We start from the raw sequence: 12,017 nt of genomic DNA, 5'->3' as shown, positions 1-12,017 counted from the left end.
AATAATATCTTCCACCAAGACATTCACCCCTGAAGCGGAAGCCCTTTTGAAAGAAGCTATGCAGGAACAGATGGAACGTTTTGTGTGGTGTACTTCTGTCCAAAAGCATTCAAGAGAGATGTATGCATTCTGCTTTTCCACTCTGCACCAAAAGAGGGTTGATTGCCAAACATTAACCTTAAATCCAAAATGGTAATCATCTCCCCGATGAGGCAAATAATGAACTCCCAAATCATCATCCCTCAACTTGCAGTGCACCATTATACCAAGGATTTTTAGATCGTTAACCAAATGAATGTTATAACTGAAAATTCACGGCTCTAACTTATCTTCTCAGACTCAACCTCGAACTAAGCCCCGACCAAACTTATCGTCACAAGCAACAATGCAGCCACATTCCTTATCATTTTCGGACCAAATTTTTGTTGGGTCTGTCTATTAATATTGGACATGAGGTAAATATATAGGCAAAAAATAAATAATAATAAATAAAGAAAATTAATTATCTAACTAATTTTGTATGCAACATAAGTTCATAGTAATACTCCATTATAACATTCATTATAGCTATACAAAAGACGGTATAAAAAGTTTCAGACTTTACCTAATGTCTTTTATGGTAAGGTGTTTTGTTAGCCTTATCGTGCAGTGTTAATTACTTACTTGTGTCACTAATTTGACTCTCAATGACTTTGTATTTATTTATTTAATGATCTATGATCGAGATAATTCATATTTTTATAAGGAATATCTAAATTATTAGTTCTTGCTATATCATTTTAATGGCCCGTCCAGTGATGAATTTTATATGATTAAGCTACTTAAAGGTATAGACAGTAACTTTCAATTCTTTTAAGTCTTTCTTAACAATCCTATTCTCAGATCGTTTTCATTCAAATATGATATCGATTCATTCATGTACCTCTCTGTATACGATTGTCATCGATTTCTAATTCAATTAAAAAGAAATATTTTTCCATATTGTAGTTATTTGAAATGCAATTCATCGTTAAACTCATAGGAACAAGGAAAAGAAAAAGAACAAAGGGAAGAGAAATGGGTGTGGGAAGAACTTTATATACATCAAAATTAACCATATACAATTAAGTTTTTTATGCATATTACTTCCACCTATGGACTAAAACATCTCTATCAACGGGGTTATCTTTCAAGTAGATTCCATCATGTTTTGCAGTCCAAATGCAATTATACTTATAGCATCTATAATACAGCCAAATCGACGTCTTCTCAACCCAAAACGCCTCAAACGACACAGATTTGTCATTAGACTTCTGCAAATAGCACCAAAATAACGTCGTACCCCAAAAGTTTACTCTAAAACTCCAATTGAATTCACTTCCAAAACTAAGATCATGTATGCCCAAATCATCATCTTTCGATTTGCAGTGAACGAACAAGCTTTGACCCTGGCTTAGCCCATTCAAAATGTGGATGTGCCATCTTTCCAGGTCGATGAAATTGATCGACTGAAACATTGTTAACGACAAGACAAACACGAAAAGGAAGAAGTGCTCTCTCATATCCATTGCTTAACATATTTCACTAGGAAATGTAGTTTGTGAGAGGGTTATAAATAGGGATGTGTAGTGCAATGGATATAACGTCCAAACCCCATTTGGAAAAATTCTTTGAATGCCAATATCAATGGCTATCCGTTTAAGTAGATAGCTAAACAAGCCATTTAAGGACGTTGTTGAATCTTAAATATGCTAATTTACTCAAAAATAATCAAAATAGTGGTAGGAGGGAATGAATGTTTAGATGAATTTATCATGTTCTTATCACAAAATATATAAGACAACCACAAATTTTAAGGCTCTCTTAATTTCAAATTTCCTTTTTTCCATCTACGGGTTTGTAGATTGGATTGGATCTAAGTACAGATATTTTTTAGATTAAACTCAATTGTTGAATTATAAATTTTTCTATTGTAATAATTTGTATTAGATAATGAACCCAACTCAACTTTACCATAAGCCTTATGGGTTGAGTTGATTTCGGTTGTATGGATCGTATATTAAAAAAAAATTGCATGATTGAGCCAAGGATCATATTCGCCCGACAAATTGTATATGATGTTCTACCAACATAAATTTTAAAAATTTAAATTTCAATAAAATTGGGATCGAACGCATGTATTCTCAATGATATTCATTATGTTTAAATAAGATACAAGGTACCAACTAATACCTACCAATAAAGAAAATATAAATCAATTAAATATTGAGAATAAAATAAAATATACAACTAATCGAGTCATAAGAATATTAATATCTAAGATATATTTCATAACTAATTATTATGATATATTCTCCAAATATTATATGTGAACACATGTTTTTCAAGCCCACCACTAGTCGATATTTTCCTTTTTAGGCTTTTCCTTTCGGGTTTTCCCTCAAGATTTTTAAAACTTAGGGAAAGGTTTCCACGCCCTTATAAATGGTGTTTCGTTCTTCTCCCCAACCGATTTGGAATCTCACAAAAAGAGGTAGGGTGGTAATTTGGGCAGGTTTAAGACATGAAATTTAATATCCATCTTTACCCTGTTTAGCTAACGATGAGAAATCTCTTCATGTTTCGACTGGGGCAGGTTCACGGGAATCAAATCAACATTTTTCTTAATATTTCTAATATGCTTATAACAATAAAAGTTTAATTGAAAATGATATGAACAATTAATTTAGAGACATTAAACAAAGAAGAGGGTTATATATTAAACCCATGATTTAATAAAATTCATACTTTTCATCCACACTCTAATTTCCTTCACCAAATACAAAGGATATTCAAATATTTGGAAAAGAAAGAGACATTTATGATAAAGCCTTGCCTTTGTAGTGAATACTTATTCCCACTTATGAACCAAAATATCTGTGTTGGTAGGGTTCTCTTTCAAATAGATTCCATCATCTTTTGCAATCCAAAAGCATTCATTCTTGAAGCAATTGTGATAGAGCCAAAACGTTCTTTTCTCGACCCAAAATGTTTCGAATGACTGCTTTTGTCCATTGGGCTTTTGCAAGAAACACCAAAACAGCGTTGTATTCCAAAAGTTTACTCTAAAAATCCATTTGAACTCACTTCCAACGTTAAGATTGTGTTCGCCTAAATTATCGTCTTTTGATCTGCAGCGAACATACAACATATCGTTGTTGCTTAGCCCATTCACCACATGGATATGCCATTTTGATAAATTGGCCTCGGTTTGCTCAACTATTGCCAAAAAACAAGATAAACAAAAAAACCAGGATTGTGAGATACTATATCGGTTAGAGAAGAGAACAAAATATTTTTTTATAAAGGGAAGTTTTAAAAACTTTTCAAAAAAAATTTCAAAAGTTCAAAGAAGACAATATGTACTAATGGAGCTCGGACATTATTAGATATACAGCCATGTCCGTACATTTATAATAATATACCATGAATTTATAGGTAATATAAAACTAGCAGTGGTTGGTAGGTAGCAAGATAAGCAGTGAATTATGGTAGCTGTTAATATTTCCAGGCAACTCAGACACAGCCTTTCAATTTTCCACCAGACCCAACTAAGTACAATACTCAGTTCATCTCTTTAATGCATTGCTTTTAATTCAAGAGGCCTGTTAATGCCTCTTCATTCACCACCTGCTCTATAGAAGCGTCTACTCCACGGTCCATCTCGATTCGAATATAAAGAATCATTCTTTTGTACTATGGTCACATTACTTTTCGCTCTTGAAAGTAAAAGTTATCTCCACAGACTAATACGGATCCCTTCGGCATGTTTTGTCTTTCCTCACATGCATTCTATAAATTGTTTTAAGAGATTACCCAACACAAAATTATTCCGGGCAAAACACGATTAATTATGAAGTTCTTATAATTGAGATATCGAACAAGAATGTATATCGAAAAGAGTTTTTTTTGTGATATTATTTCATATCAATGCAAACCCATATCATTTTTCATTAGATATAAATCACAACCAAATCATAATATAAAAAAAAGAGAACAAAATATGACACCAAATGTTATTATAAGGTCACTAAACTACACCTCCCCACACAATTTTGATTAAACAAACTACAAATGGCAACAACTCTTTAGTAGAAATCAAACACAACAACATAAGTTTTCAAGGATAAGGGCCACCAGAACCGCCACCAACACCACCGGTACCTCCGCTTCCACCTCCACCCAAGCCACCTCCAGTGCCTCCCAGTCCCCCAACTCCACTATGGCCACCAACACCACCAACTCCACCTAGTCCACCAATTCCACCAGGGCCACCGAGACCACCGATCCCACCAGGGCCACCGAGACCGCCAATGCCACCAGGAAAGCCAAGACCACCAATGCCACCAGGAAAGCCAAGACCACCAATGCCACCAGGAAAGCCAAGACCACCAATACCACCAGGGCCACCGAGACCACCGATTCCACCGGGAAAACCAAGACCACCACCGAACGGGAGGCCGGAGATGCCACCAACCCCACCAAGGAGATTCTTTTGGTCATTGAAAGTGGCGTGGGTTGGCGCAGGTCTAGCTACGACGTGAGTGGCCACAAGAGCCAAAAGCAAAGCCATAAACAATTTGCCCATTTTCTTCTTCTCTAATCCAACACTTACACTTGTGTTTTTGTGTGTGTTGTTGGCCAATGGAACTGTGAGCTTAGGGTTTTAAAGGGCATAGAGCGTTGAGAAACAGTTGAAGGAAGTAAATGAGTTTAAATGCGAAGGCAGAGACAGGCCGTATGAAATTACCAAATGGGGTAATTAAAGTGGTAATTTCTGGGATTGCTATAGTCCACTGCACCAAGTCTTCACCAAAATAAGAACTTTTTACACACATACCCTTCTTATGGTATCTGTCCATTTTCATTAGGGTTTTAATTTCAATAAAGATATATAGGTTAGGGCTATTAAAGTGTAACAGCTCAAGTCCACCTCTAGCCTCTTTTATGCTTCCTTTCAAAGTTTTTAAAACACATCTGTTAGAGAGAAGTTTCTACCTTCTTACAAACAATGTTTTGTTCCCTTCTCCAATCGATGTGAGATCTCACAATCCACCCTCGTTCGGGGGATCAACGTCCTTGCTGGCACACCGCCTTGTGTCCACCTCCCTTCGAGATTCAGTGTCTTTATTGACACACCACCAGATGTTTGACTCTGATACCATTAACATAATTGAGTAGATGAATACACACAATATACTTATGGACACGAAACAATTGGAAAATAATTTACAGTCACAAATAATGGTCGACCTTTTTTATTATTATTATTTTGCGTTTAAATAATGGTCGACCTGAAGTTATGATCAATAACTTGCATGTTTGTATGGCGTAATTCTTAGTCAAAAGTTTTATTACAGATACCACTCTGAGTAATCATTTTTTTCAAGGAGATTTTGTTCATTTTAGATATAAGTTTTACGATTTATTTTTTTATAATCACCTTAATAATCTCGTATCTCGTACCCATAGAAATAATTATCTCCCTTAATTAATATGAAATTTTGTTTGCACGTAACAAAATATAAACTAATTGATCTCCATATACATGAATATAATGATTTAAGAAAGTGTAACTAGTTTGAAGGGAGTTTGGTTCGATATCTTGGGAATTTGTATCTGATAAAGTTGAACTACCGATTTGTGATTTCAATTTAGAGTATTTTCCGTCGTAGAGTCACCGTCCATGGTCGTTGGAAAATCATTGTAGGTATTGGGTGTTTCTTTCCATTTTTCGATTGTATAAAATTATCGTTGTTTCTTTTGTAATTGAGAATGTTTTGGAGATGATTGAACATCGTGGAAACATAGCCACGGGAGGACGAAACCCATCTTGTCGAAAGTAAACGATACACGGGCAACGAGGTTGAAGAAGGAGTTGAGTAGCTCTCGTGTCCTAAATGTATATGATATGCAGTATCGTGAGGTAGGGACGGTTAGAAGATCTTCAACTAAACTTATCTAGATAAAGGCAAGGGTTTACATCAACGCATCAACCAAACTCGTTTAATCAACTAAAAACGACATAAAGTTAATGAAATAATTTAACAACATGAAGCAAACTAGTTTAATGAAAAATTTGATAAAGCCTAGAAGGAAAACATTAACGCATAGACTCATAACCTAAAACAACATAATTAAACTTCAAACGACCAATAACATGTTAAGTAGAAATCAAACGAGATTGAACAACTTCAGGGATTGGTAAGACCAGAGCCACCACCGAGACCACTGCCAGTTCCGCCTCCAATGCCACCGCCGGTGCCTCCCAGCCCACCTAGTCCACCAATTCCTCCAGCAGGGCCGCCTAGTCCACCACCGAGATCGCCGCCTGATCCGACTGCACCGCCAATGCCACCGAAGGGGAGGCCGTTGCTGCCAATGCCGGAGTAGCCACCAATGCCACCGTAGGTAAGGAAGTTCTTTTGGTCATTGAAGGTGGCGTCGGGTGGGGTAGGTCTAGCCAGGGCGTGAGTGGCCATAAGAGCCAAAAACAAAGCCATAAGCAATTTGGCCATTTTCTTCTTTGACTTCTTCTTCTTCTGTTCTAACACTTACACTTGTCTTTGTATGTGTTGGTGGCCAATGGAGCTGTGAGCTTAGCGTTTTAAAGGGCAGAGAGTGTTGAGGGACCGTTGAGAGAAGTAAATGAGTTTAAATGCTGACCCACTCCCATCGAAATTCACACGTAAACAAGCTCAAAAGAGAAAGTTCAAAGAGTACAATATCTATTAACGGGTGTGGTTGGACCGTTATAAATCGTATCAAAGCCAGATAACAACCTGTATACTAGTGAAGACACTAAACTCTGGGTCCCGAAAAGGGGTAGATTGTGAGATCCCATGTCCGTTGGAGAGGAGAACTAAATTTTTTTTGAAAAATTAAAAAAGAAACCCGAAAGATAATATCTACTAGCGGTGAAGTTGAATTGTTACCATTTTTGATAAATGAATACATAATATAATGTAGAATGAATAATTAGAAATAATTCAAATATCTCTGATAATGGTGGGTTCAATAATTCTTATATTTGTATAATTTAAGCCATGCAAATCTTAAATTAATTCATAAATGGTCAATAATTCGTAATAATAATGTAAAGAAATAATAAATATGAATAATAATGGAAGTAATACTACCTATAAAAATTTAGACTATGTTTTTAGTGTACATCACAAGCAAGGTGACATATTATTTGAATCAACTACTTTTGTCAGAAAATATAGATTTTTTACAATAATACTTTTTGAAATATATTAATTTTCATAAAATTTTAAACCTATGATTCTTTGTTAGAGATAGGATGAATCACAATTTTCATTTCACGTGCATTATAGATAGGGTGTTCATAAAGATTGGGAAACGACGTTAAATTTTATTTCTGGGTAGGTTGAATTTTTGGAAAATCAAAATATTAGATCAATTCATGTGTTAACATTTTTTGGAGGACCTGAAAATAAAGTAACTACCTAATCCATTATCGTACTTTTAAGATTATTATGAAGACTAAGAATATTCGATATTTGTGGATAAGTATAATTTTTTTAATTAATTACAAAAAAATAACCTGGCCACCGAATCCGATCCAACTCAAAAATATAAGGTTGGATTGTAAATTTTATTCGGGTTGGTCTAAAAGATTTTCTCTAACCTAACCTATATACACCCATAAAATAGGTTAGACATACAATGAAGGTTAAATTACAAATTCGATTATAGGCCTAGGATACCTAAATCGAGTTTAATCTTTATAAAAAGTACTTATGAATAGATCGTTCTTTTTTTTTAATAAAAGCTTAGAATCGGATTGATTTGTTTTACCTGCATGCCTTTTCCATATCTTTTAAAAGAGTACCTCGAGAACGTTCAAGAACATTTTTCTATTTTTAAAAAAATCTTGCTTTTAAGTAATGGCTCGAACTGATACATATACCGAAAGTCAAGTTAGATCAATGATAAAACAACAATTATTCGACAACAGTTAGCAATTAAATTAGATACGAAAAGAACAGTATTTAAGAAAGTGACATTCCATTAATCTCTCAATCCCCAAACAGATGGCTTCCTCCTTTGCTATGCGTTCTTCGTTCTTGTTCATCCTTTGCATGGCTTTTGTTCTCATCGCTGGGCTAGGGACGAGGCCAGGAAGTGCCATAAATTTGGCAGTGGCGTGTCTGCGGCCATGCTCAAAGATCCCAAACTGCGAGAGTGCTTGCATTAATGCAGGGCATGCAAAGGGTGGTGAATGTGTAGGGTTCTTCAAAGATCCTCCTTGTTGCTGTAATACTACCTAATTCTTATGCTATAAACTTGGTGTTTTTGATTGAATAATATTGAAAACAAATTGTATTTTGTTACTTATTTGAAATAAAGGTTGCGGGATCAAGAACAATATGGAAATCGTTCCCTTTTTGTTGTTTCGTTCATCGATTTGATTAAATATTGTTAGACGAACACGACTCTCCACAATGACATCATACCAATGTAGATAGTGTTATTCACTTATAAATTCATGATCATTCTCTAAATTAGCCGGTATGATACTTTCATCATCCAACACCTCCCCTCAAAAAAAGTAAGCTTGAATCCTTGATACCATGTTAGACGAACACGATTCTTCACAATGGTATGATATTGTCCACTTTAAGCATAAGCTCTCGAGGCTTTGCTTTGGGCTTCCACAAAAAGCCTCATACGAATGGAGATAGTATTCTCACTTATAAACTCATGATCATTCCCTAAATTAGCTGATGTGGGAGTTTCATCATCCAACAAATATGACGAAAATTGTTCGTCTAGTAAAATTTATTATCGATTGCTCTCCCAAATGAATCGTTCTTCATCTCAGCTTTGTTCTTCCCATTTTCTCTCTTTTTTTCCCTCGTTCTTCTTCGATGATGTTGTTAAGAATGAGAAACATAAGTGGGATTGGAAATCTCATATTCATTAATGTTCACCATGTTTAATTAGAAAAAATAAGAGAAAATATTCTAATGACCATATCCGGATAAAATATATCACTATATAAAATATATTCCAATAAATACCTTCTTACTAAGAATAATAAGACCGTAATGGGATCTTATGCTTATGACTTAAATGTTTCGATAAAGTTGTACGGTTATCCTTTTCAATAAAATTTACGGAGAATAAAAAGACTTTTAATAGTCTTTGGAGATAGTTTTTACTTTTTGACATGATGAAAGTAACACGATCATGTTAAAGCTATATATGCTGACCTCCCTAGCATTTATTGGTGGTTTATAGTTCTTATTTATCTTCAACGATGTTCATCATGTTCATTTTTGCTTACGTTCGTGGTTGGATTTATTCAAATAATCTTATGTACTTTCATTCATTATTATACATTGTCGTCATCTTATTGTTATATGTATCATTTTTTTATCGATGAATATTCACTTTTCTACTAAAATTCATGTCTACAAATCACACACCTACAAGTGTAAGATCCGACATCGGTTGGAGAGGAGAACGAATCATTCTCACTAAATGTGTGAAAACCTCTTCCTAACAAACACATTTTAAAATATTAAGAAAAGTTCGGAAAAGAAAAACACAAAGAGGATAATATCTAATAGAGAGGTGCACTCAAAATTTTGAGTTGGTTAGGTTGGTGATCTGAGTAACTGTTCATAACGCAACCAGATTCAACTGTTACAAAAGTAAATATTCTTAATTCTTTAAAAATAGAATTGGGTTCGATTATAACCCTATTTTTGGGTTGATCGAATTGACCTCTGACCCAAATAGAAAGAAATCTTAACCCAATCCAACGTGGTTAAGGCTTTGAATGTGGACATTTTGGTTCATTCTCACTTTGCATGCATCATCCATTTTTAAATAATAATATAATCAATCTCATAGGTAATATTGCACCCGTGAATTTATAGCCTAACCATATGCTTTTAATTTTATGTTCATAAGACTTTTAATAATTATTAACCATATTCTAAATTAATAATTTTGAATATATTTGATGTAATATTTATAATATTTATGCTACACACGTAACCAAATAAAAATAAAAACAAACTGAGGGATGGCCCACATGCACGTGACTAGGCGCACAAATGTGAAAAAACAAGCAAAACCAAACCCAGGGGTTAAGGGTACTTGAGATCCACGCAAGCAAGTTGACCATGACCCGCAGTGGTTACTGTATGACCAAGAAATCGACACGTGGCGAATTCTCATGTGTGGGTGACGCAAAGGCGGATGAGATAATCGTGGACGTCACAGAGCTAGTGAAACCGAAGAACTAAATGTGATTGGTGGAAACCTTGCATGTGATGAGACACGTGGCGCCATATTAAGAGCGGCGACGCTGAAGCCACGAATCATGAGAGACGACGTGTCGTTTTCATCCCATTTCAGAATTTCTCTCTCTAGAAAATAAATTTTAAAAAAATAAAATGTAGAGAGAGAAAGAGTGTGTACCAGCTGTACGGCCTCGTAGTAATGATGCCTGTATCGTATGGAGAAATTTCATAACCTTTTATCCAAATTAATTATTTTTTTATTTTCAAATTTTATAGGTTGGTATGGATTAACTCGAGAATTCGAATTTAGTTTACATTTAAATTTTGAAAAATCGAAAATTTAAATAAGTTCACAATTGACATTTATTGGTCGAGTCAACTAGACCAACTCGACCATAATTTTAAGATGATTAGGAGAATTAAATATATTTAACATTTGTAATCGATATCAATGACGCATTGTGACTTAAACCAACCCAAACAATTTGAAATTTCGAGTTGTTCTAAAAGATTTCTCCAACCCGTGTACCTTCTGTTGGTAAACTTTTAAAATTCTTCGATTTTGATCATAATTTATGAATATAAAAAGTTTATGGATAAAATTTAAAGTGAATATTTGTAATTGGATAAGTACTTGCAACTTGTAGGGGAAAAAAGTAAGTTATAAAATTTATAATATTTTCTTCTATTTTAAACAAATTTGTCCTTTTGTCTTTTTTGTTTTGTTAGCTTGTACATAACGTTAAATGATGGCTCGTGGATAGACTCTAAATTCGATTTGCTTAATGGATGAAATATTGTAGATGAAATTTGTTCACGTGAAACTGAATCTATAAATATTAGACTAAAACGAGCTTAAAAGCACTAAATTCAGCTTGAAATTGTAAATGAACTTATTGTTGAAATCGCCATAATTCTATGTTATGATGTATTAGTGTTATTCGTAATGAATATCATGTAGTTAAAACGTGGAACCTCATGCACATTGTATGTCACAAACATGAATCACTTCTCTAGTATATTAGGTTTAAATGTGTACGCCACGACATATACACCTTCCTTTCTTTTTCGTTGGTTTTCAATGGCATGAACATGAGCTAGCTCATAGTTAGACCTACAACAAAAGGTAAAACTCAAGAAACAGTGATGAAAAGTAAGTCCCACCCTGAATCATGTTGCATGTGATTGTTTTCTCCGTCCCCAATAAAATCAATTATCGAATATTTTTTAAACATCGATGACAACGACGACTAAAAGAAGAATCAACCAATTAGCTACGAAAACAAGTTTGAATTTTTGAGATTTGAAAACTTATTTGTTATTAGAGTTCTCAAAACCAATAAAAAAGAAAAAAAAGGGTTCCATTGGTGATGAACACAAACAGCCAAACCATTGGAGAGTGTCCAAATGGAAGGATGAACACAAATTATTGAAATACCAAAATCCAGAAACAGTAAAAGCAGATTGGAGGCCACATGAAGCAGCTTAAGCATCATTCAATTAACAATTAACAATGAACAATATTCCATTTTTTAATCTTAAATTGAAATTTCTTTACTGGGTTTAATAAAATAATAAAAGAACCTGAAGAGCACCGTTAATGGGCACCATTCATGTTTAAAGCCTGATAAAAAAGTCTGAACATCACCGTTAGTAGCCACCATTCAAAATCAAACGTATGGGATACTGAAAACTGCATAAAATCCGGAATCTGGTTCA

The sequence above is a fragment of the Cucurbita maxima genome, unplaced genomic scaffold (assembly GCF_002738345.1).
Source record: "Cucurbita maxima cultivar Rimu unplaced genomic scaffold, Cmax_1.0 Cma_Scf00013, whole genome shotgun sequence".
Taxonomy (NCBI): domain Eukaryota; kingdom Viridiplantae; phylum Streptophyta; class Magnoliopsida; order Cucurbitales; family Cucurbitaceae; genus Cucurbita; species Cucurbita maxima.
The sequence above is the reverse complement of the archived record's forward strand: the minus strand, read 5'-3'. Positions refer to the sequence as shown.